Genomic DNA, 20,170 nt, shown 5'->3' with positions numbered 1-20,170 from the left:
AATCCAACGAACGTTGGGAAATCGAACGGTAAGGAAAAACAAGATAGCAACTTGAGTGAGCGTCAGGGAAGTTCTAAGAAAGTGAGAAAGAGAGTGAGAGAAATGGATAGGAAACCGAAACGGAAAGAGAAAGAGATATATATATATATATATATATATATATATATATATAAACTACTATCTTGAATAGTACATTGGTACGTCACAACCAACTGCAATCTACTTGAGCTAAGCGAAGTCAGACGTGATAGACGAGTACGCAAAGTGGAGGATAAAGATGAGCGGAAAGCTAGAAGAAATAATCTTGAGGAGATAAATAAAAAATTTAAGGATTTGGTATTACGTTTCAATTTTAAAATAAAACGATCACGTTCCTAATCGTAATTTCTAAAACACTATCTCGTATCTATTTTTCTCTTTTTCCTTTTTTCCTTTTTCCAACTATTACCATTTTCTGTCTATTGATACTATTCGAATTCGGCTTTGCCTCGCGGGAGTAGACGGCTGTTTGGAAAAAGATGTAGAGAATGAGAAAAGGAGAAGAGATTTATGTAAACATACACCTACAGACGCGCGCGCGCGCGCGCGCAAGCACACATACACATATATATACACATATATTGCAGATAGGTACATAGAAAGAACAATGGGTTAGAAGGATCTTCGAAAGGATGAGATTTCTTGCTATTTTCTCCTATACTTTATTCTTTCTCCATTCCACTGCGAGTTTTCATGGATTTAAAGACTTGCCGATCATGCGGTTTTGAACCAAAATAAAACGAAAAATAGTAAGAAAAATGAAAAAAAAGAATGTAAGGAAAGAGGAGAAATGATATAAGAAAAAGAAGAGATGAAAAGAGAGAGAGAGAGAGAGAGAGAGAGAGAGATCGATAGGTATGCGATCCCGCGGGATCTTGCTGCCCGACATCACCAAACCTCCGATCAATTTTTCACTTACAGAATTCTTCCGCTACAAAATTTTCCGACCTTCTATTTGCCGTGTCGAAGCTGCCACGAGGGAAGAGATCGGATCGACCTGGAAGCTTTTCTTCTCGACTATCGGCAGTCAAGCTTGCCAACATTCCTTCTTTTTCCCAGAGAGATCTTTTCTTATTCTATTTCATGAATACGTATCGTTCGCGTTCTTTTTTTCTTTTTCTTTAATCATAGAAAAATAAAAAAAAACATCGAACGGAAAAACATTTAATAATTTTATTATTTGAATATTGAGAGTTATCGAAGTGTTTGAAGTGTGTGAAGTAAACATCGAAATATCGGTAATACTCGATAAAAAATGTTGATATTTTATCGATTATATTTTTTTTTCTTGATTTTTTATTCCTTCGACCTGGTGACACAGCGGCGTTGATGACGAGCTCGATAAATGAAATTAAATAAGCTTTTTTTTTATTTTTGTTTTATTTCTTCCTCAAAAATTAATTTTGTGATATGAAAAAGAAAGAACGATAAGAAAAAAATCTCTTTTCTGACCTCCCGTGAAATCTAATCGAAACAAATTTAACGCGCTTAAAATCGTGATAATTACCTTTGAAATTTTCTTAATATTCGATCCGTGTACTCAATAAATTTAGCAATTCCGAAAGAGAGTCTCGAACCGTTCAATTCCGTTTGTAAACCACTGGTACCACGCGACTACGAAACGAGAGATGAAATCCCCCTGAGGATACAATCCTGAAAATGGCAAGCCGCGTGTATCCTCCACTATGGTAGACTTTGGTGTCCCGCTCGTTTCAATTTCAAAGTATTTGGCTAACACGCTCGACGAGGTTGCGACAAGAAAAAAAGAGACTGAGAGAAAGAAAGAGAGAGAGAGATCTGACAATGTGTGTTCTGAGAATTAGGAGAGGATAGAATGCGTTGGAACGTATGAAAAACTCTAGATAGTTACATACAAATGTTGACTGAAAGTGAGTCCAATAAAATAATGTTTTACAAAAATTGAAATGCAAACGGTGTAAAAAGCAGAATTATTATAAAATATAAAAGATTAGAAAAGAATGAACACAGTGCGAATTGTATCGTAAGTAATACACAAGTATATAGTTTATTAAAATTGAAATTCTTAATTGAAAAGAAAAAAATCGATATAATGTGACCCATTTCATCAACACTGTTTATTTTTTATTTTAATTTAAAAACGATTCAAACAATGTAAACCAGCGTTTTAACGTAGCCGAGAGCTCCACCTTTTCGAATTTCGATGAAAAAGCTTGGCATTTTTTCTGTAGATACGACCAATATTTTGTTGTTTATGTAATTGACTAATAGTATTTTAAATATTCGTATACAATTTTTATTCTTTTCAAATTGTTATATATTTTATAATTTTTTAAACGTTTCATATTTATAAAACGAAAAATCAAATTGTGCTGAAATTATTCGCGAATTTTCATTGTAAGTAAATTTCTTTTTAATATAAACGTCAAGTCAAACCGTCTAAACAATATAATGGACATATACACATGCGCGCTAATATTTTCATTTTTAAATAAAAAATAAAGTTTCAAAAAGATTTTCTTACGAAACTCCACTATATTGAGACAATAAAGAATTCTCTGAGCTTGTGTGTAAAAAGTTATATTATATTTTGTTATTAGTTATATATGATGCAAATTATAATCCTTCTTTGGATTTAAAAACATCTTTTTGAAAGTTCTTTTCTAAAAGTCTAATGGTATGAAATGTTTGTATAAACATTTCTTAAATACCATTATCAATAAGTTTTCTTATGGAAAATTGTACGTAAAAATAATAAACCAGGAAAAAGCATAAAGAAGTAGAATTTTCAAAAGGTGGATACTAAAAAAGAAAAAAAATAATAAAGAGAAAGAGAAAGAGAGAGAGAAAGAGAGAGAGAGAGAGAGAGAGAGAGAAAAATAGAGAACCGGTAAAATTGATAAACTCGTTCGACGGCAAAATCAAATTTTACGTTCGTCGAACGAGTATACAATCCTCTCTCAAATTCCTGGCCCTTTCAAAAAACCTGATTACAAAGAAATCCGTTATCAAACCAAATTCAATCCCCAATTACATAAAAAACGCGAGATTGCCAGCGAAGCCGCTTTTCAACAACGAGCTGGTACATAACAACGCGAACAACGCACTTAGGAATTACCCTACTTGTAACCATCCACTTCGACTAGAGAGCTTTATTAAAAACTCTTTTTTTTCTGCTTCTTTCTCGGGTGCTTCAATTTTTAATTATTCCGCAACGTTCGAATCGCCTTTCGAGGAATGAGATTTTCGCTTCTTTCCTTCTCTTCGGAGATTCTTCCGTTCTAACCCCCTCCCCACTCTCAACTCTCCTTTCGCGATTTCCTTTACGCATCACTTTTCTCGAATTTTTCTACATTCTTATTTCCTATATTCCGCAATCCAATTGTTTTTTCTTTTTTATCAAACTCATCGCTTTAATTTTCATTTCTTCCACATCGGTTTTTTCTTTGTTTTTTTTATTTCCTTCGAACAATACCAAATTATACCGTGACATCCACCAAATGTCACGATCTCTCTTCGGACTGATTGATTGCAAGATTACGACTGTCTCGACAAAAAACACCAATGACTGTAATAAATCACACGTCCGAATGAACGATTGGAACATAATCTCTAGCACTACCTCTTCCTTTCTTTCTCTTTCTCTCTCCCTCTCTCTATCTCTCTCCCTCTCTCTCTCTCTCTTTGTCTTTCTCTCTCTTTCTCGCTTCCTCTGTGCCTCTGTCTTATTCTCTCTCTCTCTCTCTCTCTACATATTTGGGACCGAGTCTTAGGAGCAAAAACAAAGTATAAGGAGTACTTATAAGGGAAAGAAATTTTAAGTAACGATAATGTTAGCCTTGAAATTTACTTTTTAAACCATTTTAATTAATCTAATTTTTCTTTTTATCCAAAATAAGAAATTTATTGATACGGATCTCATAATATAACAATAATATATTAAATATAACGTATAAAAACGAAATAAATACTTCAAAATTATATATATATGATTTCAAACGTATATAACCTTATGGAAAACATATTTTTTTTTTTTTTTATTAAAGCAACTTTCAATATTGACTTTCAATTCGAATTAAAGTTCTTTCAGTAATAATATTTACGAATCGTTTCGTATGCATTTCAAAGTTAAAGTTAATTAATAGAGATGCGACGATAATTATTTGAAAAAGGGAGTGATAGAAAGCAATGAGAAAATTAACAATTTTTAATTAGGACCTTTTTCCTTTTAGAAATAATAAAATTGTAAGTTATCAAAGGAAGGCCTTAAACGAAATTTTAACAACGCGAGATAAAATAATTAAGAAGGGACGGCTCTCTAATACTGGAATAGATTGAAAACTAAACGAAGTATTCCGAAAGAATAAGTCGAAGGATCCGCTCGCAATGATATTTTTCTCCCTTTGGGAAGTCATCAGCTGGCAAGTTTATTAGTTGGAAATAAGAGCGATAAAAAGGAAGAAAGAGAGAGAAAGTGAGAGAAAGAGAAAGAAAGAAAAAAGAGAAAGAGAGAGAGAGAGAGAGAGAGAGAGATAAAGAGAGATAAAGAAAGAGAAAGAGAGAGAGAGAGAGAGGGAGACAGAAAAGTCTCTCGGTCTCTTCCATCTCTTTCCACAGTCGAAGCCCGCGGGGAACATTGCGATCGAGATGTAGAGAGACGAAAAAAGAAAAACATAAATGGATAGATATAAAGAAAGAAAGAGAGAGAAAGGGAAAGAGATAGAAACAGAAAGAGAAAGATAGATAGAGAGAGAGAGAGAGAGATGAAGGAAAAAAGAAAAGAGGAAGCAAGCTTCGTTTACCCCGACTACTTGATGTGCAATAATTGATCGACTTTACCTTTTTCTTTGGAAAAAGAAAAATAAGAAAGAAGAAAGAAAAATAAATGGTGGGGAATCTTTTGAAAAAGGATAAATGCAAGCATGCATACTTTTTCTTACATAATGAGACGCTTTATACAGAGATGGTTATTTTTTATCATAGATAATTCCTCTTGGCTCATCATACCGAATTCTCTTCTCTTTCTTTCTATCTCTTTCTTGTTCTCTTTTCCTCTCTCTCTCTCTCTCTCTCTCTCTCTCTCTCTTTCTTCCGTAAAATTTCAAAGAGAATTTTAGCTCTTCATTCTCGGTTTACAATCCAGATGTTCTGTGAAAGAAAAAGAAAAAGAGAAAGAGAAAAAGAGATAGAGAAAGAGAGAGAGAGAGAGAGAGAGAGACCAGTGCATACAAAGCTAACTTTCCTAGTAAATGTAAAAATCAACTGACGCGAAAGACAACGATGCTTCTGACATTTGATCCAAATGGGTTAAAAAGCGAGTGGATATAGTAGAGGGGAGAGAAATAAAGAGAGAGGGAGAGAAAGGAAGAGAAATTCAACGAGTTGCAAATTACTTTACGAATCAAAATCTAATGTTAAAGAGAAAGAAAGAGAGATTAAAGAGTTTTATTAAGCAAAGACTAAAGGCTACTTTATCCTAATTCATGTAATCCTCGGAGTGCCAAAAGTTTAATAATGATTCGACTCGTTAATCGAGCTGAAGTCCCTCGGAAAATCGATGGACCGGAAGAAAGTAGAATAAAGAACTAGGATCTCTCTTTCCCTTCATCTCTTTCCCTTCTTCTCTTTCCCTTCTTCTCTTTCCCTCAATTCCTCTGTTACGGATGAATGCCGCACAACGGCATAATCCAAGGACCAAGACGATAAAGGATTTTTTGGATAGCTTGGAGTTAAACCGCAAAACCGAAAGATTTAATCCTCCGAACTATCTTCCTTCGGAGCTTTACCTACTTTTTTATACTTAGGTTAGTCTATTACGGTACGGACTCGGCGAACGTATAATATGTGTAATAAATACACATACGCGAAAAGCGAAGGAATGAGAGCTCATGAGAAGAAAAGCTCGGCTTGTTTGCTACAATATTTTGATATTACAAGGGGACACGCTACTGGTAAAGCTTGTACACAATCAGTCAGATAGAGAGATAGAAAAAGGTGGTAAATGATAAAGATAGGAAGGAAAAAAGTGAGTGAGATAGAATGGTAAAAGGAAAAGAAAGATACAGAGAGAGAGAGAGAAAGAGAGAGAGAAGGAGAAAGGAGCCAACACAATGAAGAAAATTCACTGTTAGGATCGAGCCTTACATCCGAATGCTTCGCAAAAGCTGCCCGGTAGTTCAGGTACATTATGCAGAGCAACGACCAAGCCAGCAGTCTATAGATATACCACTACGTAGGTACATATCTATCTACATATGTGTACGTATGTGTCTACGTGTATGTATGTCTCTATGAAGCTTTACCCAACGGCAGTGCTTCAACATGAACGAACCCCTAACTGCGAGATTTACTCCTTACCCTTGCTTCTCTTGCACCGTTCTTCTATGGTAATGTATCTGCATGCTGGGCTTATCGCTACAGTCCGACCTCGCGATACGACTTAATCTTTCCGCTGTGAAACGATGAAGAAGAAGAAAAATAAAATGGAGAACACCGCGCTTGTGAAATCTTTTCGTTCCATGATAAAACCGTACAACCGCCGCGCCGTTACTACGACGTGACATCATTTAAATGAAAATTCCCTGTATTCGGCTATAATCTCGATGGCTGAAGTCTAGTCTCCTTCGCTACCCACCGAAGATATCTCGATAAATTATTCATGATTTCAAAGTACGACCGATGTATCACAGTGGGTACACCTTCGATCGCGAGAAATCGCGACGAAGGTTTAACTCGACGTAACAACCTTTACTTACTACGATTTTACGTAATCGTGGCTGGAATTTTTTTTCCTCAAATCAGTTTCATCAAATAAAAAGGTGCGGTATATGAGATAAAGGAAAGAGTACGACGACACTGTATACAAGGTATCATTATTTGTTCGATCCGTTCGTATTACGTTCGAAAATAAAATTCATAAATTCCTTTCGAAATAAAATTCGATGAAGTAATAAAATTAAATCATAAATTGAAAATAAAAATTTACGTAATAATGGATTTAAAAAAATTTATTATAATTGAATTTGAATTGAATTACAAATTCAAAATCGACTAATTGAATTAATTCGTAAAAATTTCTTCTTTTTTTTTTGACAAATTTTGAACTTATTAAAATTAATGATAGTATCTCAAACGATTCGAGTTATATTCAATTCGTACACTTGCTCGAGTTGCAAAATGTTCAAATAAAAATAAAGTAATAATAAATTTTACAATCAAAAGAACTAATAATAATTAAATTGTAAATTTAAAGTTATAAAATTTAACGAGATCGTATTAATTTGTGAAAATATCGTTTTTCGTGATTACCAAAAAGATCGATATTACCTCAAATATCTCAAATGATTGAATTCAATCAAATAGTGCATATATACTCGTTCGGCTAGGTAAACGTTCAAAAAAAAAAAAAAAAAAAAAAAAGAAAGAGAGAGAGAGAAAGAAAGAAAAAGCTCGTGCAGGGACATATTATAATTTTCTTTTATAAAATCAGTTTCCCGCTGTACAATCGATATTCCACGCGCATGTGCGCGTCACCCGTTATATTACACGAGGGGTGGCAAGAGGGATGAGTGTATGTTATATTCCTTGCTCACATCCATGTTCCTATGTGCTTCCATTAAAGCGGAAGGGTGAAGGCTGAGAAACGTCGACGTAGAAAGGATCATCGCGTACCGTATGCGGACTGTCTTGCATTTGGTGACAATTTCATATTATATATATATATATATATATATATATATATATATATATATATATTCATATTATATATATATATACATACATATAAAATATATACTCGAGTATATATGTGCGTACGTTTTCGATCTACAAGCCAACACACGTTTGCTACTCAGGTATTTCAGTATGCGAGTGGAGTAGCGAGCAACCAGTGTGTACTAGGTTAACCCGGATGGTTATTTACCGTCTCGCGAATGAATCGCAGGACTGTGCGATTTACTTGACTATACATACCACGATCGCATCTGCATATAAGCTTACATTAGTCGATACTCGGCTCGCATCTTTCAGTTCCAAAGATTCGCGACAAGAAAATCTCAGAAATGAGAAAGAGAGATAGAGGTATACAGTCTTTTCTTTGGATTTGTTATGGAGATCGGATAGATCTCCGTATATGTTTGTATATGTGGAATACTAGTGAAACTGGTAAGAAAGATAGAGGAATAAGAGGGTAATACTAGAAAATAGATTTGCAAGAAGCGACTTTTGCAAATTTGCCGAGACAAGTCGAGTCGTGAAATAAATATCATATATTTATTACGCTTATGCCACGAGCTGCGATTTGCCGCGAGCGAGAAAAACATCGCTTGGATGAACGACGCGACTCAGTCTTAAACGAACGCGTTCAAACGTCTTAAAACGAGGATAAAGTTCTAAGGAAAGGGAAGGAAAAAGAAAAAGAGAGAAGATCTGTGAAAAATGACGCCATCTGCAACCTCAAAAATGTCTTGGACCATGCTAGCTTACCTACATCACGCACCATTGCTCCAACAACTTACGGTTGAGGACTATGATTTATTTGGATCGTGGTAAAGGGAAGAAAACTTTTAAAGTGCCTTAGTACCCGAAGAAATACATACATATATTGCTACTCTGCTTACTTTCGGTAACGGGTTGGAGCTTTTCCCTTAAGGGAGAAACCCTTTTGTGAACATTCGTAACATACTTTTTACTAAAGACAGGTTCTAATTTCGTTTGGCCGACTTTTAAAGTCCGAGAAAAGAACGAATACCTACTATCTTCTATTTCTCTTAATGAACAATATATGTATAATATATATAATATATATGAACTATATATATATATAGTATATTTATATAAATCCTACATTAGTTCTTTTTAAATTGGTAAATTACTTTACCAATCTATATAGGATTGACCTGAAAAATTTTCTCCAATAAAGATTATTATCGTCGACAAATTTTTAGTCTTGTTCTTTTAAATACTCCTTTGTTTAATAGCTTCATGGAGCATAAATGTTAAAAACTTAATTCCTTTTAAAGCTCAATGTCGTCTAAAATAGGTCTGTCCATTGGATATTAGCAAACTGATATCGTCCACAAAAATTACGAAATAAAATACTTTTTTTTCCGAGGATAGTTCGGCAATGAAACTTAAATCCTTCTTACTTTTTCTTTCCTTCTCACTTTTTCGTTTTTTCTTTTCACCACTTCTTTTATGCCTATCTTTTATCTCTGTAGCACGTACGGTCGCACGTCGGACGCAAATTAGCGTATAATAGGATTCTCAGAGCTTGGCGTTAATACTCTCAGACTTCTAGTAATATAGGTCAACCATCAAAAATTTAGCTCAACGAATGCCGATAATCTGACCGAAACGAACTCTAATCTTTTGTTGCCGCCAACTTTTTTCGAGCCAAACGACGTCTCACCGTAAAAGACTATGAAGAAGAGGAAAAGAATGGAAAAGTAGAAGAAGAAGAAGAAGAAGAAGAAGAAGAAAAGGATGATGAGAAAAAAGCTCGTAAGCCTTCGTTACTTTGCCTTTGCCCATGACGTTAAGTCTTTGAATCTCTTCTTCCAACATTCTCCATACTTCCAATTCAACCATAAAGCGAATGTCTATGAATATATGTGTATATGATATACGTAAGTAGATCTTGTTACGTTTCCAAGACCTTTATTCCAGACACGACATATGTTAGAAATTATTATCTCTCCCAAATCGACAAAGCAAGAAAGTAATTTATATTCGAATTGGAACACGATTAATTACAAAACGAAATTCCTGCCATCGGTCTGTAGTGAAAATCTGGGTCAGTCATTTTCGCTGATACGCTTTAATAGTAATGATAATAATAATAAGCTTTGTATTCTATCGAAACAACTTTGGTTCCGTTGGAATAAACAACGTAATAATCTATAGTAAGAGAAAATGATAATTACAGGGAATGGTATACAGGCGTGTTAGGAAGTGTTTGTTATAAGATAACTTTTGTTAGATGATATCGATATATTCATCGATCAAAACTAAGGGTTGCTAAAGTTTCAAATGAGAATATTCAGTAAGGTTCTATGATAAGCTTCAACACGAATACGATTAGCTTAGAGATACACAAGCTTCGTATAGCTCTCTTCTTCGAAAGATCACGATATTCGTTAACTAATATCGTTAACTAAAAAATTGAAAAATAATTATAAATAAAAAAAGAAGATAATATTTTAGAGCGGACAGATATAAATAGAAGAAAATTTTTTTATAAAATCGATATACAATCTCAGTTTTTCATATTTTTCTATTCGTATTTATACTGAATAATAACGATAAAATTATTTTTGCTATATATTAATTAGGTGACTAAATCGAAGTAAAAAACATCTCTATCACTCTCTTCTTTAAAAAATCATAAGATCTTGTAACAAATAAATTAATAAATAAATATAAATAAAAGAATTTTGTTAGAAAGAACGAACACTTCCGTTAATACAAAAATTCCTATACGTAAAACATTTTCTAATCAAATTTATACAATGTCTCTTTTCTCTTATGTATTCATATTTTTCTAATTTTTCTATTATTTAATAATAGAAATAAAATATACACCGAGTTATCTTAATTATGCATTAAGAAAGTTAATGCATTTAACAACTATCAGAGCTTTACCTATATATATATATATATATATATATATATATATATATATATATATATGTAGGAAGCTGTATTAAAAACAGTCACTTGAATTCCGGACGACGTTGCTTAGAAAAATAGTCCTGCCGGATAAACGTCGACTTGAAAAGCTTCGGAAAAATACGGGCTAGCTTTTTGAGAATGGTATCGGAGAAGACAGCAAACACACACCTCTGTAGGTGGTCCTGACGAAGTTTCCAATTCGTTCCCGTGGGGAATGAGAGATCGGAATTTTATGAAGCTCACCGGATTTTCTGGCGGACTATATTTTCCGTACGGTTATCGGACAGCGAGAGTAAGCACCCCTAATCGGAAACCACGGGAAATAACGAGTTCCTTATGAAACTCAAAATATCGATTGATCTCCCTGTTCGCTCAATCACATTTCTCCATCCACTCCAACCACTTTCACCTTTTATCGATCAAAAACTTTTTCTCATTGATTCACAATGAAATGATTTTTCTCATGTCTTTTGAAATATTTTTCATGAGGCATATTATAAATTATTACAAACATTGTCATCTCTTGTGTCGTAAATAAAAATGATCTATGGAAAAAGATCAAGATAGAATTTTTCTACGAAAGGTTTCTTTTAAAAATTTTTATGTATGTACATATGTATGTATGTATGCATGTACATACGTTGAATTACAGTAAGATAAATAAAGCGAACCTAAACTATATGGAAACTTCGAAAATACACGTTCGCAAATGTTTCTATAAAAATCTGATCAACAACTGGGTTGACACGGTATAACGTAGTAATTTATCGATCGAACCTTGTCAAAGATAGAGAACTTAATGGAAAAAAAATAGTATTATTTGTGAAAGAAAAAGGAAGAAAGCTTGCTCGGCAGAAAATGGAGGAAAAAATAACGAAGAAGAGAAAGAGAGAGAGAGAGACAGAGAGAGAGAGAGAGAGAGAGAGAGAGACAGAGAGAGAGAGAGAGAAAGACAGAGAGAGAGAGAGAGAGAGAAAGAAAGAATAGCAGAATCATCAAAAGACAATTTATTTTCGATTCAGTTTACGTCGGCGCGTTTTCTGTTCCGTTCGTTAGGACATTTGTGTGTATATATATGTAAAACACGAGGAACGCATGTACTCTCTCGTTTATATAACAAAGCTATGTATATAAAGTACACATACGTGAAATCTACACGTATTACACATATGACGACAATGACCTGATTTTCCATAGGATTAATAGATTTTACGAATCCACGTTCGATCATTGCGGCCCGGAAGAGATTAAAGGCAAATAATGCGATGATCCCTAGCAAAGAGGGAGTGGATATATCGAAAAATGTTATTTAATCGTATCAAACGTTCGACTGCTTTTATCATCGCATAATCTCGCGATCTACGAGTCTCACCCTGAATGTGACGATGTTGCAAAGACAAGGATCGAACGTTGAAATTGAAAGAGCGAGAGAGAGAGAGAGAGAGAGAGAGAGAGAGAGAAAGAGAGAGACTCGAAAAATAGAATACAATAGACGAGAAGATGAAGTATCCCGAATAGAGAAAAATATCCTTGGTCGATAATCCTACAAAGTCGAAAAGTACGATAAAAGAAAAGAGAAAAGAAAGAAAGAAAGAAAGAAAGAAGTAGAAGAAAGATAGTCAAAGCTGTAACATGTCGGATCACGAAACGAAAAGTCATTGCCTTAGCACGTGCCTCACAAATTCGACGAAAGCTCTACGTGTCTTTGCCTCGATCCGTATGATTTTTACGCGAAATTCAATCCTTAACCTTGTAGATGTATGTCTCTGTGTATGTATGTCCCTTTCTCTCTCTCTCTCTCTCTCTCTCTATCTTCTAAATCTTTATAGGTCAGACTTTTCAAGAATGAAAATTCCAAATTCCAAACGTTTTCCTTCTTCTATATCTCCTTCATTTTTTTTCTTTTTTATTCATTCTTCAAGAAGACAAAGTCTCTCACGTGGAATGAAAAATACGTTCGCAAGTTGTGAATGGGCCGATAAAAGGATTACGAGTCAACGGCGAGGACAATCGAGTTCGACTTTCTATCTTCCTTTCCTCTTTTCCTTTTTTATTTTTATTTTTATTTTTATTTTTTTTTTTTTTCATTCTTTTTTCGATTTTTTTCATCATTTCTTTTTTCTGCCCTTTCGAAGTAACAATCGGGTAATAAAAGGCGATATAAGAGCTCGAGGCATTTTCGAAGCGTTCGTTTTACGAATTAACTTCCTCGCACCCGGTTTGATCCACGGTATTCGCAAAACGAAGGAGGTTAAAGTTTTGTCCCGGAACGAACCGACGGCGATCCTCCTCTCTTTCTATCTTCACAGTTCTCGGAGAATTCCTTACTACCTTTTAATTTCTTCTTTCTCCTCGCCGCTCTCACCCTCACCCTCACCCTCACCCTCATTCTTATCCTTTCTCCCAATACTCTGAACTTCCTCTTCCAACATTCGCCATTAGAATTCTCAGATCGACCTATCGTCAACTCTTCTTGGTTCCCTACGAGTTAAGGTTTAACGAAAATAAAAAGAAACAAAAGAAATAAGGAATGTATAATCAACATGGTACTACTCATCGAATAGCTGCGACAATCAAATTGAAATTCTATAGAATTCTCTTTCCCCCTCCCTCTCTCTCTCTCTCTCTCTCTCTCTCTCTTTTCCTGTCTCTTTCTCTCCTAAATAAAAAGCTTCGATTTCGATATTCACAGATTAGCGAGAAAACGAAATAGAGAAGGAAACAAAGTAGCGGAAATAATAGTTATGAAGGAGAGAGAAAAAAAGAAAAAAGGAACAGATAACTGCGAAACGAATTTCAACGGAAGGCGATCGATGCGAAAGCAAGTTACGGGTTGTTCGATATGTATCTGCAGACTACACACCAACAACTATCCCCCTCCCCGTCACCGTAGACACCACTCAAGTATTCTAGCACCACCCTATACCATAGTCTCCACTCTTCTCGTCTTCCTCACTTATCTTTCCTGTCCTCCCTTCACGTCCGACGCCGGTCAAATTATCGTCGAGCCTCTCCGACTCTCTCAAAGCCTTTCCAAAATTACTTACGACCTCACGGAACCGTAAGTCTCGACGTCTCGAAATTAGTTCCCACGAGAGAAAGGGAGAGTGAGAGAGACTAAGAGAGAGAAAGCGAAAGAGAGAGAGAGAGAGAGAGAGAGAGAGAGAGAGAGAGAAAGAGAGAGAAAGCGCCATTAGGTATGCACGCTTCCGAATTCGTTAAAGAGAAAGGGCAGCAACCTAACAGAAGAACCGTCTGTTCCTTTTCCTTCTATCCCTCTTCTATTTCCTCATTCTCTTTTCTCTTAGTTCCTAACTTACAGAAAAACGTTCCTATCTCGAAAAAATATTACTATCTCAATCGTGTTAACGTGACATTTTAATAATTTTTCAAATCTTCCATGTCCTCTTTTCCTTCTGTTAGTCAAATTCAAATGATTTTACAGTTTACGAATTCTCTACGTACCTACATATTTCGTTATTTACGATCGTTCGATTAATACGAATACTTTCCTCGGTTAATACAAATTTCATTATGTTGTATTATGTTTAACGTCAAATTGATTTGTTAGAAAAACAAAACAAAAATGGAAGAAAAAAAGAAGAAGAAAATAGGGAAAAAAGGTGTTATTACATTTAACTGTTATTTTTACAAAAGTTCCCTAAGAAGAGGAAAGAGGAAATTCAAAAGCAGATTTAAATTCATTGCTCGTTTTGCTCTATTTTTACAATTCTCTCTCTCTCTCTCACTCTCTTTCTCTCTCTCATTCTCTCTCTCTCTCTATCTCTCATTCTCTCTCTCTCTCTCACTCTCTCTCTCTCTCTCTGTTTTTCTCTCGTTATTTATCATAGAGCGGACGGTTTATTTTTAATCGAGTTCTCTTCGTACAGAACACGAAAGCTTTTGATTTCTAGTTGTTTAATCATAGTATGCGACCGATTAAACGAAGTTCGTTGATTCGAACGATTTTTCCATTACCCTTTTACGTTATATTATGGTCTCCTGTCGTTGGGTTGCTCAGTTATCTCACCGATTTATGACACTTAGATTGTAAACCAAACATCGATCTTGATGAATCTAGATGACGCAACACTTTCCAAAAGAAACGACTCGCGATCTAGCACATTTTATCATGATTTGCAAAATAACCTACGATTATACTCTTTTATCTTCGTTTTTCTATCCATTTTCAATTCAATGTCTCCACTATAGTTAACAAACGTGACCTGAAAAATGATTTTGGTCACACCCCTGGCTTATCCAAGATACCTTGTCGCTCGATCGTTGCTTAGTCAATCTCTGTCTAGGAATTCTGCATCGTCATTCAGTCCGAAAATCGAACATATTGAAGACGAAATTCGAAAATCAGTTATAGCAATATATATGTGTATGTATATACATATATATATATATATATATATATATATATGCATATGTATATCATATATATATACATATATGTATAATATATCCATAATGTATGTGTAGTATATATATATATATACATATACTTATCGAATCGCAATCGTACGTCTCGATCTTATCGCATGCCACTGGCTCCTCTGTGATACCGCTGTCCTCAATGGAGTCACGTTTATCGATAATCAATATAGATATGTCTAACATCCCTATTGGATATGGCATAACTTAGTACAAATTATTGTTAATTTATGTTTAAGGAGAGAGACGAAATAAATTATCCCCTATCTGACTTTACAATCGAGATTGATTTTTGAAGACGAATATGACCGAATATGAGAGAAAAATGTATTTATTGGCAAAGTGCCATTGTAGTGCGGCAATATTTTTCCGTGGTTAATACTGTAAATAACGAGGTAAAGTAAAATACCGAGAAAAAGGAACAAAAAACGTCGATCGATCCTAATTGCCCTGGGAGATCGAGAAGTGAGAAGAGGGTGGAGAAATTTTGGGGGATGTCGCGAAACCGCTCGAACGAGGAAAGTTCGTAGGTCGTCATTGGTGGTAACGGACGGTGCTCGATCGTCCGTTCTCGTCAAGCACGAAGTAGTAAAAGTTCGTCATTGATCTGACCTGCCAACCTCGCTCGGATTAAAAAGGGCGAGATTTAGGAAAGAGAACGAATTGAGCGGCTTGATTAAAGCGATTCTCCGAATGTTCATGAAGAAGTTGAAGTGATCGTGGCCTCATCGAGTGATCCTATTTTTAGTGTGACATACCCGAATCTCTACACGGTAACCGTGTCAAGTATATTGGCTTTTGGTTAATTACAGAAAAGATAAGTATTTTTGCTTAACGTGCTATTCAATCGCATTCACATTTGTTTATTACGAGTGCCTACGAAATAAAGAAATATATAATAAAATATACGAATATTTTGATTAAATCAATTTGATCGTATTCAAATCTATATGATTCATACTAGAAATTCGTTCAAACGAAACAAGCGACCGATATAATTTTTATTATATGATAGATATGGGATAATGGATTTAAACGAAGAAAATGAATATCCCTTTACAATTTTGAAGAAAATAAAAAGTAGATATGTATTTAAAAAAGGTAATAACCGTGACAAAAAAGATCATACAATTTTTAACTCATTACTCGTTCTTCGTCATATGTCATTTTTGACATTTCGAAACTCATTATCTTTTCGGTCATTCCTTACTAGATCTATTTTGTACACATATATAATCACATCTATCGGAAAAATAAATAATTTTTTGCAATCATTTGGCATCAAATAATGCTCGCCACCTTAAAAAGATTTGATCAAACTAATATAAACATAAACGTCGATAAAATAGTTCCACATATATATATATATGTATATGTATATATATACACATACATACACTTTCTCATATCTAAATATGATAAAAATTCTCTCATATATATATATATATATATATATATATATATATAAAACATACATACATATGTATATATACATATATATACTATATATATGTATGTCAATATGTTATATATATACACACACACATATATATATATGTATGTATGTATGTATGTATGTATGTATGTATGTATGTATGTATGACGAAACGAATCGAATCCGACGATTTATTGACGCTTCTTAAGAAGACCGAAAGAGGATCTTGGAAAAGAGCTACGATCGACAATTCCATTCTAGTAATGCGATCAAGTTACGGAAAACGAGCTGGCCCCGATCTTTTGACATCTCAATTTTCGTATATACGCATAGGCAACCAATAAGAATATAAAACGAGAGGTTTCCTATCTAATGTACAAGTATAGATACATTGATGGATATTTATCCTGACTGGGAAAAGAATCCTACGTAGGAAATAGTTAATATCAATTTTTCTTTCGTTTTCCCTTTTGTCTCTCGAAGAAAATCGATTTTACGCGCCAGCATAAGTTCAATTCAAGTTTCGAATTATTCGTGTCCAGTTCAAAATGAAATACGAGTTTAATCACTGTCTTCGCGCGCTTAGAAAACTTCGGAAAACTCGATTTCCACCGTCCGTCAGATGACTATTCTTCCTCGTTCTCTACTTTTCTCTTTCTCTTTCTCTCCTAGGAAGAAGATTAAATGTTGATGGCATGCGGAAGAGTTTAAACCTTTCCGCTGTTTTTTGATATCTCGAATTTCTTAATAAATCTTTCTCTACATTCTTCTTTTTTTTTTCTCAATAGGCGAATTTACAGACTTTCGACCTTGAATAAGATAATTATGAGGACGTTTTGAAAAGGTTTCGAACGTTTCCACGTAATAAGAACATATGTATATACATATGTACATATGATTGATTTATAATAATCAAAGTTGAAGTAAATTTGCGACACGTATCGATTATGCTTGAAAGATCATAAGCTTCATAAATTATAACGTTTAGATTTAGAGACTTTTAAGACTTAATTTATCAAATTAATTTTTATTATGAATATGAAAAAAAGAAAAAGAACAGAAAGAAGAGAACTTTTTTAAAACTATTTTTATAATAATCGAAAAATACGATATTAATTTTCATCTCACGAAATTTTACCATAAGTATCTATAGATTACGGTTTTTCTGCATCTTAAAAGTTTCATCTTTCGTGAAAGTTCGTGAAGAAGAATCAACGTCTCGCGCCGGAGGCAAAATTCTCTTCGAGAGGGTGGAGTACGTTGACCGGCAGCCTCTGTCGTTATTACGCCATGGTACGCCATTAGCAAACTTCTGCTAGAAACTGTTTCCACGATCGCGTTCGCTAAAGTCACACTTGGAAAGATCACGTACGGTCTTGCAACTTTCAAATAAAACTACGTCTTAAGGTCTCCCAATGACATCGAAAAAAGAAATAATAAAAAGAAGAAGGAAGTAAGTACATTTGTTATGCTTCTACTTCGTCTCTCTCTCTCCCTCTCTCTCTTTCTCTCTCTCTCTCTCCCTCTCTCTCTCTCTCTCTCTCTCTCTGTCTATCTCAATTTCTCAATAACAAAATTGTTTGCTTTCAACTAAGCATAGAAAAAAATTCCTACGTTTTTACAAAAACTTAAAGGCAAGAGTCTCATAATGAAAACTCGTTAGAAATTGAAAGAAAGAGAAAGACGAAGAAGTCTGGCTTTGCCGATGCTTTCAAGATCGATGAACGAGTGAGAGAAAAAGATAGAGAGAAAGAAAGAGAGAGAGAAAGAGAGAGAGAGAGAGAGAGTCGCGACGGCCTATCCCTCGCATTTTATCGAACTACCACGGTACGTCGCACGTAAAGCTCTCGCGAGCGACACGAAAACGAGAGAGTCGGGAAATAGGCGCGTTAAGCGTGTGCGACGAGGATGGCACAAGTCTCGCCAACGCGAATACGACGCACCCAGTAGACGCTACGCACGCGAGCACGCGCGCGCGTGGTTTTCACCTCTATAACCTTTTCGTTGATATTTATAAAAGTAAGAAAATTTAATGAAATTCAAGAAATGTTTGGATTATTACGTGAATAAAGTGGGTGGTAAAATCTTGTAAAAATTCGTTAGCTCACCTTTATCTGCGATAGGCAACTGTTGGTTCGCCGTTGGACGAAGAGGATGACGGATGACAATGAGGACGAAAGAAACGATGACAACGACGACAACGACGACGACGATGACGACGCTGACGATGACGTCGATGTAGACTTTAAAAGCTGAATTCTCGTCGTTTGTGAATATTTATTCTCTCTCTTTTTTTCAGTCTTTCTCACGAGACGCGCTCGACTATATCTCTCTCTCTTCCTCTCCGTCACCGGTGTTTTTTGTCGGCGATTATTTTTTTTTCTTTCTCTCTCTCTCGCGCGCGCGCGCGCGCGAACTTTCAGAGAAAGGAAAGTTAAGATCGAGAAGGGTAGAAGAAAATACGAAGAGAAAGAAGATGAAGAAGAAAGAGAAAAAAGAAAATAGAGAGAGAGAGATAGAGAAAGTGGAGAGAAAAGAGAAAGAGAAGAGAAAGAGAAAGAAAGAAAAAAGTGAAAGAGAAAAGAGAGAAAGAGAGAGAGGGATACGAAAGAGTACGCGTACGGTCTCTCTCTCGCGTGTAGATAAGGTACTCGTCTAGAGATGCGTACGTGTCTTTAAGTGTTGTCCTTTTCTCTCTGCCGCGTATATCTTCGCGTGAATACAAGCTTCGTATCCGGCCGTTTATCTCTAACTGCGAAACGTTTATCTTTTCCGTATACGCAAGAAGTCTATACGTTTCTCTCTTTCTCTCTCGGTTTCGTGCGCCCTGCGTACCAGAGATCGAAGTCTCGTGGCAAACGGTCGTGGACTGAGTGAACCCGAGTTCAGACTGAGCGGCGGAGTTGCCGTGCCGGCGACTATGGCGCCACGCAACGGGGGGCGAGCGAGTCATACGCCATCGATCCATCGAAGGTGGTATGGGGCTTTCTACGCGGGGCTGACGTTGCCTTTCCTATACACAAAACCAGACGAAGAGTGAGAGAGATAGAGAAAGAGAGAGAAAGAGAGAAAGAGAGAGAAGAAGAAAAGAGAGAGAGAGAGAAGGAACCTTACATAGTACCAAAGAGAGACAAAGAAAGACTTACGTAAAAAGAGAGAAGGAATAAGAAAGATAGAGAAAGGAAATGGGTGGAAAAGAGAGGGGTTGGTGAGAGGGGCGGCTTTGCTGCTTCCACGGCCAACAGAACGTCGCCGGACCATTGAGGGGTAAGGGGTGCAAACCTCTGCCGGAGAGCGATGTCGAGTCGGAAGAGGGCGGGGCGTTCTATCCTCGTCTCTTTCTCTTTCTATCTCTCGTACATTCCCTCTCGCATACCCTTTTGCGCGTGCATACATTCGTCACTTGGCGTACGCGCGCCAATGTGTCTTTTCTTCCCCTCTCTTTCTCATTCTCGCTCTATCTCTTTCTCCCGATTTTTCTTTCTTCGTTCCCACTCCATTTTCTTTCGTCCTACCTTTCCCTTTTTTTTCCCTCCGACCCTTTTACCTAATTTTAAGCGATACCCCCGTTCATTGCTGACCCGTTTCTCCATGCATTTAACTCCA

At 35.6% G+C, this 20,170-nt stretch overlaps 1 protein-coding gene across 3 annotated transcripts in view; it reads right to left on the bottom strand.

Moving 5' to 3' along the window:
* cpx (synaptic transmission protein complexin) overlaps positions 1-19,506 on the bottom strand; it is a 230,472-nt gene extending 210,966 nt beyond the window's left edge. Inside the window, exons 1-2 of one of the 3 annotated variants that reach the window (XM_035871671.2) lie at positions 19,400-19,506; positions 18,673-18,816 (exon numbers count right to left, since the gene is read on the bottom strand). The gene's annotated coding sequence lies outside the window, so the exon portion shown is untranslated. Of the gene's footprint in view, positions 1-18,672; positions 18,817-19,233 lie in introns of all 3 variants that reach the window. The other 2 variants (XM_035871688.2, XM_085655387.1) reach the window with 2 other exon arrangements.
* Between the last annotated feature and the right edge of the window lie 664 nt (positions 19,507-20,170).

The sequence above is a fragment of the Vespa mandarinia genome, chromosome 2 (genome assembly GCF_050613455.1).
Source record: "Vespa mandarinia isolate Hongniang chromosome 2, ASM5061345v1, whole genome shotgun sequence".
In the NCBI taxonomy this organism is placed as follows: Eukaryota; Metazoa; Arthropoda; class Insecta; order Hymenoptera; family Vespidae; genus Vespa; species Vespa mandarinia.
This window is presented reverse-complemented; position numbering and strand designations above follow the sequence as displayed.